Source organism: Lotus japonicus, chromosome 3 (assembly GCF_012489685.1).
Source record: "Lotus japonicus ecotype B-129 chromosome 3, LjGifu_v1.2".
Taxonomy (NCBI): domain Eukaryota; kingdom Viridiplantae; phylum Streptophyta; class Magnoliopsida; order Fabales; family Fabaceae; genus Lotus; species Lotus japonicus.
The window spans coordinates 6,200,879-6,217,571 of NC_080043.1; positions in this window are offsets into that span (position 1 = coordinate 6,200,879).

The following is a 16,693-nucleotide window of genomic DNA, read 5'->3' on the forward strand; positions in this document are numbered from 1 at the left end:
TTGGTCAACGCCGGAGCTCCGGTGACCCATGTGGCATTGCCACATCAGATTATTGAGGTGAGGTGGAAATAAAAAAATGAAATTAAAAACAAATGAGAATTTACCTCAGTAATAAAAACCTAATTACCTCCTAATTAATTTCATTCATTCCTTAAAATTGAAATACCAGAATGCAGAAGTTCATCTTCTAAACCCAGAAAATTAACCATTTTCTTCATCTTCAAAACCCAGGCACTCATAATTCCCTTCATCTTCTTCTTCCTTCTTCTCATCCCACTCCCACCCAACACCACCATCACCAGCGAACCCCCACAACCCTCCGGACCAGAATTTTCACTACCGGAACTCCAATTTGGGTCTGAACCGGCTTCAGGAGTTGGAGAACAGCTTCTAGAAGACAACGACAAAGGAGAAAAACCTGATGCTGCTTTTGTGATCACAACCAGTGAGTAGTCAGAGACTTATCAGAACCTTATCGGTCCAGTTGCAGGTTCAGGTTGTTCGAGTTCCGGATCGGATCTGACGCATAAACATGTTTCGTCATCTCCTACTTCATCTACGACGTCGTCTTCATCTTCCTCTGCGGCGTCACCTGCGTCGGTGTGTTCCGAACAGACGCTAATGGAAGCCGCATCTGCAATCGCCGAGGGGAAAAACGACACCGCGCCGGAGATCCTGACCCGTTTGGCCCTGGGTAATAACCCGCTTTTCAGCAGGGAACACGCCGAGTCGACTCAGCTTCTGCTTGAAACTTGGCTTGCTTCAAGGTTGGGTTAATGGCTGCGAGTGATTCTTGAAGTGGCATTTGAAGTTGGGTTAACAGATCTGTCTTTTTTCTCTTCTAAAGTTTCAATTTTTAATTGTGGATTGCATGTTGGTGGGCGTGAGGGAGTGGGGGAGGAGGTTCCATGAATTTATGGGTTTTCTTATCAGCTTTCAAGGTTTGGTGTTGGGTTTGAGTGGGGATTTTGCTAGGTTCCATTTAAGGATTTTATGATGGATACTAGCTTTTAAATTTAACATGGGGGTGTGTGTGTGTGTTCCGTTATTAAGTTTTCTCTTATGGGTTTGGTGTTAGTTAAAAGTTCTGAGTATTGATTCATGAAGATGATGAAGATGAACAAAAATTTGAGATCAATTTAATTTAATTAGTGAGTTAATTTCCTATTTTTTTATAAAGATAAAAATAAAAATAAAATAACATCTGGCCTCATTAATCCCACGTGGCCATGCCACATGGGCCACCGGAGCTCCGGCGTTGACCCAGAGCTTCGGAGGGACCAAAACCAAACCTTTTGACAAAGGTTAGGGACTAAAACTCACATTTGCTCCAGCGAGGGATGAAAACCAAGCATTTAGTAAAGGTTAGGGACCAAAAACTTATTTAAGCCTTATTTTTATCGATCACTCACTTCAATGGAGCCAAATCCTCTAACGTGAACCGTGTTGGTCTAAGAAACATTAATGCTCAGAAAAAACAGCTCTTACATAAGTGTGATCAGTCTGTGTGATACTTGAATCTACCATAGTACGTAGGTATTTTAAGCAATCACTTTCCAAATTGTACTATAGCCTTCAGTATAATGAAGATATTAATTAAAGATAAGGTTAGGCTTGTAGACTAAAAGTAGCATTTTCGCTGATTGGATAATTGGAACCTACAGCTATCTATCTTCCTTTATCTCGAAGTCATATATATTAGATAATCAGATAACTCCAATTTTATAATGAAATTCTACATATAGCATGCGAATATGCCACTCTAAGAGACCTGAGATATTACTACGAACCAATAATGAGTCGTTATTAATTCTATGGTATGTCGTAAGCACCATAACCTCAATAAATCCCTCTTACACATAAATAATTTGATGTTATATAATACTTGTTAGGGGACATGTCGACATGACCAAATCCGCTAAGATTTGCTGATTTGGACACTTTTTATTTGCTTCATGCGCATGACCAGCTCTTTTCCCGTTGGAAAAGAAAAATTGAAAGAATAACACTGGTTTTTCAAGGTATTCTTCATAATTGTTAGATGTGAGAAACTACTCTCGATATAGGGTTAGTGAGTAGACATTTTTAATCAATCTTTTTTCTATGTGTACCGCTCAAGGATTGTAAGAATAAATTTAATTTTAAATCTCCTCATATAATTATTGTCCAATAAATACTTCTAGAAGTTTTTCAATATTTTTATATTTTAAGATATTACATACTTATTATCTTTTAATATTCTCATTAGATAATAATATTGTAATAATTTATAACATTATTCATTGTAAATGAAGAATAGTTATCCTTGTAAGATAACTCAAATGGTAAGAACTAGTGTATATATAGATTAGGGATGAGGAGATCAAGGGATCAATCTCGGCATGATGTAAAAAAAAATGAATAAAGAAGTGCTAGATATGGGTGGCAAGTATGGGAAAATAACCACCTTAACTAATGGCGTAATGATAAGCCTGCGAAGTCTATGAACCAATTATTGGAAGAAAGGATGTCTTGGTTTTTCACTAGATCCAAGGTTAAATTGTCATCAATATTAGGTACATATTTTCCATGGTAGACCATAGTCTATGTTTGAATTTGAATTTTGAACCAATTATTGGAAGAAAATCTCCTCCCTAAGATGAGTTCGTCTGATATGGTATATATGGTCTCGTTGGGCCCAATGAGGATCTTCAGTGGCGGAACCAGAAATTTTGTGAAGCCTGGGCAATATTTTTAACCGCAATGGATGGTGGCTGCGGGTGGCGACCAATCAGCAGGCGGCAGCCGGCGAACGGGCGAAGGAAGGAGGAGAAAGTGGGTTCAGGGCTTCAGGCCAAACGCGTATGTGTGCGGCTAAAGAATTGAGTGTGTGTTTGGATTAACGTTAGCATGATTAGATCTGACCAGAATTGGATCTGGTAAACGTGAGACGTGAGTTTGAGTGATTTAATTTATGCTTAGATACATAGGTGAACCTAATATGCACCAGTTTTAGGTGGTGTAATTTTACACCACCTACTTTAACTGGGTATAGCAGGTCAACACATTATTTTTTTTAAGAAAAAATATAATTAAAAATTTATCATATATTAAATATCTTTAAAAAAAGATGCCTTGACCTGTTATAACAGGTTAAAAAAAGTGGTCTAAAATTAGACCACTTTAAAAGTGGTCCACATTAGGGGTCACCTAGATACATTGTGAGAAACGAGATTCTTGTAAGAGAATTTTGTTTAGATATTAGAATTGATTTTGAGTGTGTAATGACGAAAATTGATACAAATATTATAATTAATATACATGCTTTGGAGAAATTATTTTTAATGAGAAATAAACAGATTATATAATTATTAAATATTGTAAATAAACGTTTTTTTTGAAATGTATTGTAAATAAACGTTTGTTGGTTTGTTTTGAGTTTTAAAAAAAATTATTGTAAACAAACACAAAGAAAAACAAACACAATGAAAAATAAACATGATGACAGTTGTACCCCTCCACTAAGCTCCAACAATCCCAGCCACAAGTATCTTATCTTTTTATTCATTGCAAAGCAGTCTAACCACCTCTGTCCTTCCCCTGTGTTCGTTGTTCCTGTTTTTTCCACTCTTTTCTCAATTATGTTTTTTCTCTTTTCTTCTCCTTTGAACCTGAATCTGTATCTGTTCTTTTTAGCACTTCTTGTGCATTATATATATAATATTATTAGCTTACCCAAAAAAAATCCTTCCATACTCCAAATCTGTCTTTTTCAACAAACCACAATTCCCTTTAAAAAAAACACCCACAATTCACCTCCTTCTCTCTTTTTTTTCTTTCTGCAACAAACAACGACAATTAGCTTTCTTGATGCTGGAATTTCTACCTAAAGTATTGTGCATGCAGAGAACAAAAGTGGATGAGAGTTGCAGAGTGAAAGAACAAGAATGCAGAAGCTAAGATTTCCAGCTTCGGTCAGATCCGATTTTGGGAGAGAAAATCGATTTTGAAGAAACCACCCACAGGCCGCTACCCCTGCTTCACTCACCCTCACCCACATATACAACCCTCTTCACAGTTCACTCACCCTCATCCTCCTTCACCCAATCACCCTGCTTCACCTTCACCCAATTTTGCTCTTTCTCTCTTCTTTTTTTGGACCCAAATGCTTATCTGGTCCAAAGAAAAAAAAAATTATTTCCTTTGAGCCTGGGCAAGGGCCCAGGCAAGCCAGGTGGTGAATCCGCCCCTGAGGATCTTATCCTAGAATAGTCATGGTTTAAAACCCGCGCACAGGTTAAGCTTTGCAATGGTGACACATAAGTTTTCTTATGAGACGATAGCTCTGTTTGGGGGAGACAGGGGAGCCCATGGGCCGAGGAGCAAGACACCAAGAGATATCAACATCATATCTTAACCCCTTAACCCAAAATCTTAAGACATTAAGTTTATAGGTCACATCTCTCCTCAATCATACTCAGGGGCGGATTCACCGCCCGGCGAGCTTGGGCGTATGCCCAGGCTCTAGGGAAAAAAAAAATTCTTTAGACCAGCTTCACTTTTGGGGCCAAAAAAAAAAGAAAAAATGGGCAAAAGAAGAGGGATGAGTTGAGCAACAATGATATATACACACCTCATGTTTTAAACACTTCATTTCCACCTATTTTTATTTCTATCTCTCTCATCTTATCATCTATCACATCTCATATTTTTTCTCTCTTACTTTTTCTTTTCTTCATATCTCTCTCATCCTCCACCTCTCTCCACCTCCTCATCTTAGAGGTGTGAAGATAACATTATTCTTAATTTGAGTGTGTCATTGTCTGTCCTTGTGGGTCAGTGGGTGAGTGAAGTGGGGAGCAAGCGAGCAACGGCCGGCGGCGGTGGATAACAGGGTCAGTGTGTGAGTCGATGTCGATGTGGTCGTGGAGGGTTGTGTGTGTCGGCGTGTCGCACGGTCGAGGCTTGAGGCAGAGTGAGAGGCAGAGAGCCTGTGCCTGGTTGCTGGTTTTAGATCCTTAATCCCCATTTCAATATTTTGGACATAATGAATTTCTGGGATGTGGGGGTTTTGGGTCTGTAATGTATTTCTTTCAAACTGTTTGAGGCTAGGGGAGGAAACTGGAAAGGGGTTGTTGGTGTTGTCGTGTTGGGTTGTGGCTCAGGTTGAGGAGAGGTGTTGATGTGGTAAGTGGCTTCATGTCTGCTGTAGGGAAGGAAAAAGTTGAAGGTGAAGATGGAGAAGGTTGAATAAATTAGAGATTTAGGGTTTTTTTAAGTGAAAGATTTGGGGTTAATCTAGGGAAAAGGAACAAGTTAGTGTTACTTGGGTTAATTGAGTAGATTGGGGAGTTGGGTTTGGCACCCCACCTATGGGGCTTGGCACCCCACTTTATTAAATACGGAATTTAAAATTCCGTATTCTCCCTATTGAATACGGAACTTAAAATTCCGTACTGTATTTAAGCATGCGTGTCACATTTTCAACCACTCATTATATACTAAAACAGATACGGAATTTTATTTTCCGTATTGATACGGAACTTTAAATTCCGTATTTAATAAAGTGGGGTGCAAAGCCTAAGGGGTGGGGCACCAAACTCAATTCCCAGTAGATTGGTGTCATGTTTCTTGTCTACATGTTAGTGTTGATGTGGATTTGCAATTCTGCCCCCGGATTTACTCCATCCTCTGATATATGTGAAATAGTGTCATACTGTCATATGTTTCTTTGCATTATTTATTGCTATTATAGTGAAATACTACTAGCTGTTTGGAAGCATTAATTTAACCTCAAGTTTTATACAGTAATTATTTATTGAGAGCCTACGAAAAATAGTGTCCAGATATTAAAGACCAGGTGAGGAGAGCATATATATTGAAGTGCTACAAAGGGCTTTTTCATTTCGGTACCGTTTATACATTGTCAAATGTAGATTTGCGCTTCTAAAATTTTGCCCAAGCTTCATAAAAATTCTGACTTTGCCACTGCTCATATTTAACAACTGTGGGACTCCAACTTTGCACTTGAATTCTCAACAATCTCTCCCTCAATTGCGAGTCACCTTCACATTGTTGTGTATCAAGTGTGAGTAAGTCTCACATTGGAAGATAAAGATAAGTTTGAGTGGTTTATAAGTGAGATGACTCATACACTCATTGCCTTAAGGTTTTGGGAGAAAGATGTGGTGTCTGGTCCACTTATGGTTTGCTCTTTAAAGCCTAACGTGGACTTTTATTCCCCGATTTTAAAACCATCTCCTTTCTTTGGCCCAACAGTGGTATCAGAGCCGATGATTGTTTGACCATAGGTCATGGGCCTCTGAGACTCAGGAGCACAAGTCCAGAATGACGGTCTCTGAGGTTCCGTTTGAGTACAAGACAAAATTTGGTTTGAGATGGACTCACATTTGATGGGGAGATTGTTGTGTATCAACTGTGAGTAAGTTCCACATCGGAAGATAAAGATAAATTTGATTGGTTTATAAGTGAGAGGACACCCATTACATTAGGTTTTGGGTGAAAGATGTGGTGTATGGTCTATTTCTGGTTTGCTCTTTAAAGCTCAATGTGAAGTTTTATCCCCCGAATTTAAACCATCTTCTTTCTTTGGCTCAACAAGCTCTTCGTGTCTTTTGTGAGTTTCTTTAATTTTCCTATATTAGTGTTTGGGGCATAACATGTCTAGTGCTGGTGGTTTGTGTTTGTTATGGAAGGATAATGTTTATTTGCAAGTTGCAAATGCTTCTTTGAATCGTATTCCGTTTTAGCTTAATCAGTCGGATCATTATGTTTAGATGCAAGTGATAGTTGTTTATGGTTTCATGAGGAGAAACTTAAAGGGAAAGACTTGGGACCTTATTCGCGGGGCTAAGCTTCAGGGGCGGACCCCTGAACAAAAAAAAATTGCCTTTATTTTCCTATATAATTTTTTTTGAACCCCCTGAAAATTTTAAATTATACTAGTAGACTAAGTTTTCTACCTATTTGTATCAAAAATCCACCTATTTGTATTAATTATGACTTGTATACTTTCTGATGTATAAACATATTAAAGTTATTTTTAATTATATTTTTATCGATGTGTTCATTTAAAAATTTTAAACCCCGTGACCCCGGGGTCCTGGATCCGCCACTGCTAAGCTTCACCTTGTGGTTCCATGTTTGTGTATTGGGGACTTTATTGATTTCTCTCTATTGCACATAAAATTGGTGGCAACCCTCCTAATGCGTTACAACTTAAGGTTGTTTGGCTTGTGCTAATTATGGGCTCCAAGACCTTGGATTTTTGAGCTATCGGTTTACTTGGTCTAAAATATGGTAAGAATATTGGTTTCTTCCATAGTTAGTCATAAAATTACAAACACTGTGTTTGTTGTGGATTTTGAACGGAAGGAAGTAGGTAGAAGAGATTTTGTGTGGAAAATAGCTTTCTATATGTTTGGATAGGAGTGGAAAATGGCATGGAAATGAAATTGGATGGACTACAGTAGCAAAAATGTTTTCCTCACTATATTAGAAGGAAAAGAAGCAAATGGCAGCTGAAATTGCATTGGAATGCGTGAAATGTTGTTTTTATGTCAAAAGCTTAATTATTCTAATATTATTATAATAATGAAAGTGATACATCATTAATTATGTATATTTTATTCTCACTTTTCCTTTCATTCTCCCTTCTTTTTCTATCAATCCGATCGAACAACTTAAAAATTATCTCATTTTCCACTTATATTTCTTTCACTCATATTCCTTCCTCACATTTTCATCCCTGCATCAAAATAGAGTATAAAAGAAAATATTTTGTGTACATCAGTTCTATCACTTCATTTGTCATCTCTCATTTTTGTCTCTTTTCTTCATATCCCTTTGAATGTGTGTGAAATTAAGGTGTGGATAAATTATTGTTGTTTTTCTTTAATGACAATGAGACTGTTATACACACAAATATATATAGCGTATGAAGTGAGAGCAATGTTTATTATGAGAGATGAAAGCATTAAATTGTGATCAAGATCTAACATGAGTGGTTAAGATTACATGTTAATTAATGATCATGTGACTTTTTAAAAAAGTCATGTGACTTTATGTTTTAATCTTGATCATTGATGTTAAAATCATACGGTCACGATTTAATGCTCTCATCTCTCACAATAAACATTGTTCTCACTTGATACGCTATATATATATATATATATATATATATATACCCGTGAGGGAAGGGTTCTGGAATCAGTAGTTAGTTTTTGTTGGATTCAATCTTTTGTTTTTCTGCAACTTTATTTCTTCTTACTGTTTTCATTAATCACCTATTATCTTCAAGTCCTTAAGGCTTAGTGTGAGGTATCCCTGGAGTCTAGTGGTTCCGGCAGTAAAGCCTGAGAGGTTGTGAGACCGTTGGTTTAGCTAGATTGGGAAGAAGCGTTATCCTTCTTAAGTTACTTAAGATAACATGGCTAGATTAATCAAAACCCTAAGTGAAATGAGTTTAGGAAAGAACAAACAGATCATGATTCCATCAACATCCAACTCTGGTTCTAGTAACCAAGATCAAGAACTCTCTAGGGTAGCCCAACAAGAGTTAGAAATAGCTTCAATAGAAAGAGCACTTCAAAATTGGTCAATCCCGATAGTTAAAAAGAAAGAAATATATAAACAACACACTTTATTCAATAGAGCAGATGATTCTATCTTTACAATAGAATGTTGTCAACATAGTTCTGATCACACAAGTACTATAAAATTATTAAATGAAGATGTTCTAGATCAACACATTAAAGATGGTTTTAACTTCATCCATGTAGGTTTAATACAAGTAGCTGCAAAACCTAACTTTCGTTTAGGAATCAATTCTCCTATAATAGTAATGTTAAGAGATATGAGGCTATTAAAGCCACAAGATTCGTTAATTGCAGTCTTAGAGTCAAACCTTCATGATGGTCCTGTTTTCTTTAACTGCTATCCAAACTATGCTATGAATCTTCAGAATAGTTGGACCAAAAATGCCATACAATTAGATCTATTGGCAAACAATGATATTTTTGAAGAAGAAAGTGATCCTTTCTCAATAATATATAGAGTATATTATAAAGTCTCAAAAATCAATTATAATTTTAAAGCTTTAAGATCTTCACCCAAACAAGAAACCATTATGCTAGAAGCAAACCTTAAAAGATCTTCAGTACAAGTTCCAAAGAAACTTACTCATGAAGAAGTTATGAGTAAAGTCCCTGAGGAATGGGTATTCAAGAATTCCCTGCCTCAACCAAAAATTCATACTACTCAAGTAAGAGAATTGTTTCAAGAAGGAGCAAATCTCACTTTAAGAATGAATAGATCAAACTCATTTAGTATTAGATCTCCTCAACAGTTATACAGAGTAGATCTCCCAAGATCTTCTGTATCATCAAAACTTAAAGGATTAGATACAACGTCTAGTCCTAATATAGCAACACCTATATATCAAGATGAAGAATCTAGTAATTATTCTCCAACCCCTTCGCAAATCAACATGCTAAGTAGGGTAAAACCTAGTTTTGAAATAGACAAAGATTTCATTAAAAACGATTTTATGGCCGAATACAATAAAGATAAAAGATTATGGTACTTCAAGAATTACAGTAAACAAGAAACTGAAACTCTTAGGGCCTTTTATTATGAGGAAATGGAAGTTTCTGAAACAAACATCTATTTTTTTGATTGGTTCGAAAACCATTGTATTAAAAATAATCTTAATTATCCTTTCTGGAAAAACGTCAATCCAATCACAAAAATAAATACCACTTGGAAAACTCCTGATAATAACACTATTACTTCAGAATACCCTCCACAAACTGGAGTGAAAATAGTCATAAAAGATGGTCATGAAATCGAAGCATCTCCTTATAAGGCAGAAGCTAACAAAGTTCATCAACAATTAAATTTTGCAAACACTATGCTAACAGTCATGTCAAAACAGCTAGAAAGAATAGAGGTTCAAAAACCCTCTATCACAACCAAAGAAGCTTCTTCATCGTTTACCTTAGGAAACCCTTTGCAAACTCCTATTTTCAAAATTCCTCAATACACTAAAGAAGAATTTAATTCCTTTAATCTCTCAGGAAGTGTAGAAAAATTAAAAGAAAAATTAAACAAGCTTTCAATAAATCATTTGGATAAAGATTTAAATATCAATAAAATTAGAAAGTTTGGGCCAGATAACAACACAAGAGCCTACTATCCAAGACCTTCCTATTCTGATATGAGGTTTGAAGAAAGAAAAGAATTTATTCAAAATACCTTTAGTGGAACTAGCCTTGATGAATGGAATATCGATGGCTTTAGTGAACAAAATATATTAGATATTACGCATCAAATGATTATGGCTGCCACAGCCTATAAAGTCCATAATAACACCGATAGAAATGCAGCATTAATGATTACTCATGGCTTCACTGGTCAGTTACGAGGCTGGTGGGACAACATCATGACCCCTGAAGATAAATCAACTATATTAGAAAAGAAAAAAGAAAATGGAGAAGAAGATGCTGTAGCAACATTAATATATACTATTATACTTCATTTCATAGGAGATCCTAGCATATTTAGAGAGAGAGCTTCAAGCCAGCTCGCTAATCTCTATTGTCCTACCATGTCCGATTACAGATGGTATAAGGACACCTTCTTCTCAAAGGTAACCTTAAGAGAAGATGGCAACAGCGCCTTCTGGAAGGAGCGCTTTATTGCAGGATTACCTAGATTAATGCAATCAAAGGTATTAGATAATTTATCACTTTTTAATCAAGGAAATCCAGTAAATTTTGGTTCACTCTCATTTGGACAATTGCATAACACTATAGTACACACAGGAATACAAGTTTGTACTGACTTCAAACTTCAAAACAAAATGCAAAAAGATATGCAAATCTCAAGAAAAGAAGTAGGTAGCTTTTGTGAACAATATGGAGTAGAACCTTTACAAGCTCCTAGTTCAAAAGCTAGAAGGATTAATAGATCCAAAACAAAGCCTTCTCAGGGATATAAAAAGAGAAAACCATTTCAAAAGAAACCTTATGAACAAGGTCCTACTACTCAAAAACCTATAAACAAAAAAGCCGTAAATCCTAATAAAAAGAAAAATGTCTGCTGGAAATGTGGAAAGCCAGGACATTATGCTAACAAATGCAAAACTCAACAAAAAATTAATGAATTAGATTTAGACCAAAAACTCAAAGATAGTCTAATCAGTGTTCTCATTAATAGTGAAGATCCTCACTACTCTTCAGAAAATGAATATGAAGGAGATGAAGACCAAGATGTAAATCTGGTCGAATACTCATCTGATTCTCATTCCTCTTCAGAAGAAGAAAGAGAATGTGTTAAAGATAGTTCAGGATTCTGTGATTGTGCAGGATGCTTAGGACAAAACGTCAATATGCTAACCCAAGATCAAACTATGAGTTTAATCTCTATAATAGACAAAATGGAGGATTCTCCCTTAAGGGACGAATTTCTACAACAACTAAATCTTTTGGTCAAGAAGGAAGAAACCTTGAAAAAGGAAATTAGTCCTCCAATAAATAGCATGAATGAAATCTTTAATAGATTTCGTCCTAAACCAACCATAACCTTATCAGATCTTCAAGAAGAAGTGAAAATATTAAAAGAAGAAGTTAACCAATTAAAGCAAAATGATCTTAGCTTAGAGTTCAGATTAATGGAAATAGCTGGGATAAAAATTATAGAATCTCAAGAAACCTTAGCCAGTACCTCAGGATTAAAGCAAATACATAATGAAGAAGAAGAAGAACCCAGTGAAAGTTATCTTAATCTCCTCAACTTGGTTATAACCCATAAATGGCACTCTGAAATAACTTTAGTCATTAATAATGATTTTCGAATCAATATAATAGCCCTCATTGATAGTGGCGCAGATATCAATTGTATTCAGGAAGGCTTAGTCCCCACTCAATTTTATGAGAAAACCAAAGAAGGAGTCAATAGTGCAAATGGATCCAAAATGAATATTCAATACAAACTATCAAATGCAAAGATTTGCAAAAGCCAAGTTTGTTTTAGATCTTCATTTGTCCTAGTCAAAAACATGACAGAAAAAATCATTTTAGGAACTCCATTCATTTGTCTTCTATACCCTATTGATAAAATAGATGAAAAAGGAATAGTCACAACAGTCTTAGGAAAGACTATTACTTTTCCATTTATAAAACCTCCTCAGGTAAAAGAATTAAATTTATTAAAGGAAATCTCCACCTCCAAAATAAATATAATCTCTAGAAAAAAGAATCATATCAATTCTTTACAAAAAGAAATAAAATATTATAAATTAGAAGAACAGCTCAAGAGATCCAATATTCAAAAGATTATTAAGGATTTTCAAGATCGAATAGAAAAAGATCTATGTGATTTAAATCCCATGGCCTTTCATCATAGAAAAATACATACCATAACATTACCATACATAGACGGGTTTAATGAGAAAGACATCCCTACCAAAGCCCGGCCCATTCAAATGAATGAACAATATTTAAAATATTGTAGAGAAGAAATAGGAGAATATCTCAACAAGGGCCTGATTCGCCACTCCAAATCTCCTTGGAGTTGCACAGGGTTTTATGTCATGAATGCATCTGAGTTAGAAAGAGGAGCCCCTAGATTAGTCATTAATTACAAACCCTTAAACAAAGTATTAAAATGGATAAGATATCCATTGCCTAATAAAACAGATCTCATTAAAAGATTACATAAAGCAACAATATTCTCAAAATTTGATATGAAGTCAGGATATTATCAAATTTCGGTCAAGGAAGAAGATCGATATAAAACCGCCTTCGTTGTCCCTTTTGGTCATTATGAATGGAATGTAATGCCACAAGGTTTGAAAAATGCACCTAGTGAATATCAAAACATCATGAATGATATATTCTATCCATACATGGACTTTACCATTGTATATCTAGATGATGTCTTAGTATTCTCAAAAGGCATAGATCAGCATGTTCAACATTTAGAAAAATTTATAGAAATCATTAAGAAAAATGGATTAGTAGTTTCAGCAAAAAAGATGAAAATCTTTGAAACCAAAACCAGATTTTTAGGATATGAAATTCATCAGGGACAAATTACCCCAATACAAAGATCGTTAGAATTCGCCAAAAACTTTCCAAATGAATTAAAAGAGAAAACTCAATTACAAAGATTTCTAGGTTGTGTTAATTATGTAGCAGATTTTATCCCCAACATAAGGATAATTTGTGCCCCTTTGTTCAAAAGACTTAGGAAAAACTCTCCGCCATGGTCTGAAGAAATGAGCCATAGTGTTAGAGAAGTCAAAAGATTAGTTCAAAGCCTACCTTGTTTAGGAATACCAGATCCAGATGCTTCATTAATTATAGAAACCGATGCATCAGAATTAGGATATGGTGGGATACTTAAGCAGGTAAAACCTCAGTCTTCAAAAGAACAAATAGTTAGGTTCCATTCAGGTATTTGGCACCCAGCTCAACAGAAATATTCCACAGTCAAAAAAGAAGTTCTTTCAATAGTTCTATGTGTTCAAAAATTTCAAGATGATGTTTTTAATAAAAAAATTTTGATAAAAACTGATTGCAAAGCAGCACCTTCAGTTTTACAAAAGGATGTTCAAAACCTAGTTTCAAAACACATTTTTGCCAGATGGCAATCTTTACTTTCTTGCTTTGATTTTGAAATAACTCATATTAAAGGAGATAGTAACTCCCTTCTAGATTTTCTAACCAGAGAATTTTTACAGGGAAAACATGAGTGATACAAAACCCAAATCAAAGGATCAATATGGACCCCCACTGGGTTCGTCAGCATCATCATCACCATCAGGATCAAAAGCAATAGTAGTAACCCCTATCAAGGTTGCTGAATCTTTAATACCAACCACCCCTTCAAAGCCTTCTCAAAAACTCACCACAGCTCAAATTGTCAAAACACCTCACCAAAAAACCTCATTAGTCCCATTAACCAATAAATATACAGTATTAGCTCAAAGCCCTTCAAAATCCCCTGCCAAACCCGAGCCAACCGAATATCTGGAAAAACCAGAAGGTGAGCCATCTCTCATTATAGAAAGAGAACATTTCTCTTTAAGTCCTAGAGAAATAGCCACTCAATTATTCCCTACCAACTTTCATTATGTCCCTGGACACCCCAAGAAGACCAGATTATTTTATGAATTCATTCTAGTAGACTCTGACTCCATAGAAGTCACACATAACCAAGATAAACAAGGAGAAATAGCGTTCTCCAAGATCAAAATCCTTAAAGTCCTTACACCCCAGGATTGGAATGCTCCTCTTCATTATTTTAAGCAGTTTTCTAGACAGTTCGACCCTCCTAGTTATAACTACTTTGATTATACAGATGCCTGGTATTACGCCTTGTATCTTTATCCTTATCAACACTCCTGGTTCATTTGGTTCAAAAAGGGAATCTCTTTAAAGTTCCCTCAATGGTTTAAAGTTTGGTTTTGCAAGGTAGGGCTCGATGAGTCTATCTTTCCCGAAGAAGTAAAACCATTATTCAAGTACTTTGCTCAAAAGTCAAATTTCATTATGGAAGACAAACTCCTCATGTTCACAGCTTCGCAAGCCATATCTTGGATTTTAACCTGGGATTGGAGAACTGTAGAAATTTATGAGGATACAGAACTCTATCAGCTCTATCGCATTTTTAAAATAAAATGGTGGGCAAAATTCAATATCTCTCTAATTCAACAGACAAAACTTGAAGCTTGGATAAAGACTTATCAGCTTACTCAACAAAGCAAGAAACAGCTGTCAACTACCCCTGTTTCTCGTCTCAATCAAGAAAGTTCATTTCTTCAAGAAAGATCAAGGCTCATAGCCGAATTAGCCGCAGCAAGCTCTCCCCAAGAATTTCAAAAGAAGATAGATATGATGAGTCAGAAGTCTGGCTCAGATACTTCATCAGTCAACAGCCAGAACTACCTTCAAGAAAATGAAGATGACTGTTTAGGCATCAACTATCATCCATACACTTAAGGACAAAAGGTCATTATCAGCCCTTCTCATCATGATCAAGAAAGAATCTGCTTTCTAATATTGGCCGACAAGGAATCCACTTTCATTATTAAAGTTACTATCCTTTTTCATTATTAAAGTTACTTTTCATTAACTGTAGTTACTTTTATGTAAACCAGAGTTACTTTCGAAAGTAACCATGGTCAAAACTTGTATAAATAGGTAGCTTAGTAAGAGTAAGAGGCATCGGGTTTTTGACCTACCTCTCTCTCTCTCTCTTACCTACCTCTCTCTCTATGTGTGTAATCCCTGCAGTTCTTTGAATAAAAGCTTTTCTGTAAGTACTTTTCCATCATGTTTTTTTTTAGCTTCCGTAAATTCTGGTATCAGAGCCTTCTCCCGTGAGGGAAGGGTTCTGGAATCAGTAGTTAGTTTATATATATATATATATATATATATGTGTGTGTGTGTGTGTGTGTGTGTGTGGGCGCCCGCGCGTGTGATAACTGATAAGAGACCACTGACATTTACATTGCATTTGGATATAGTATGCATGCCCCACAAGTGGAGTTGGGAAATAAGAATTGTAGAGATAAGAATTTGGAGCATGTACGAGAACCAGTGGCGGAACCAGAAATTTTGTGAAGCCTGGGCAATATTTTTAACCGCAATGGATGGTGGCTGCGGGTGGCGACCAATCAGCAGGCGGGAGCCGGCGAACGGGCGAAGGAAGGAGGAGAAAGTGGGTTCAGGGCTTCAGGCCAAACGCGTATGTGTGCGGCTAAAGAATTGAGTGTGTGTTTGGATTAACGTTAGCATGATTAGATCTGACCAGAATTGGATCTGGTAAACGTGAGACGTGAGTTTGAGTGATTTAATTTATGCTTAGATACATAGGTGAACCTAATATGCACCAGTTTTAGGTGGTGTAATTTTACACCACCTACTTTAACTGGGTATAGCAGGTCAACACATTATTTTTTTAAGAAAAAATATAATTAAAAATTTATCATATATTAAATATCTTTAAAAAAAGATGCCTTGACCTGTTATAGCAGGTTAAAAAAAGTGGTCTAAAATTAGACCACTTTAAAAGTGGTCCACATTAGGGGTCACCTAGATACATTGTGAGAAACGAGATTCTTGTAAGAGAATTTTGTTTAGATATTAGAATTGATTTTGAGTGTGTAATGACGAAAATTGATACAAATATTATAATTAATATACATGCTTTGGAGAAATTATTTTTAATGAGAAATAAACAGATTATATAATTATTAAATATTGTAAATAAACGTTTTTTTTTGAAATGTATTGTAAATAAACGTTTGTTGGTTTGTTTTGAGTTTTAAAAAAAATTATTGTAAACAAACACAATGAAAAATAAACATGATGACAGTTGTACCCCTCCACTAAGCTCCAACAATCCCAGCCACAAGTATCTTATCTTTTTATTCATTGCAAAGCAGTCTAACCACCTCTGTCCTTCCCCTGTGTTCGTTGTTCCTGTTTTTTCCACTCTTTTCTCAATTATGTTTTTTCTCTTTTCTTCTCCTTTGAACCTGAATCTGTATCTGTTCTTTTTAGCACTTCTTGTGCATTATATATATAATATTATTGGCTTACCCAAAAAAAATCCTTCCATACTCCACATCTGTCTTTTTCAACAAACCACAATTCCCTTTAAAAAAAACACCCACAATTCACCT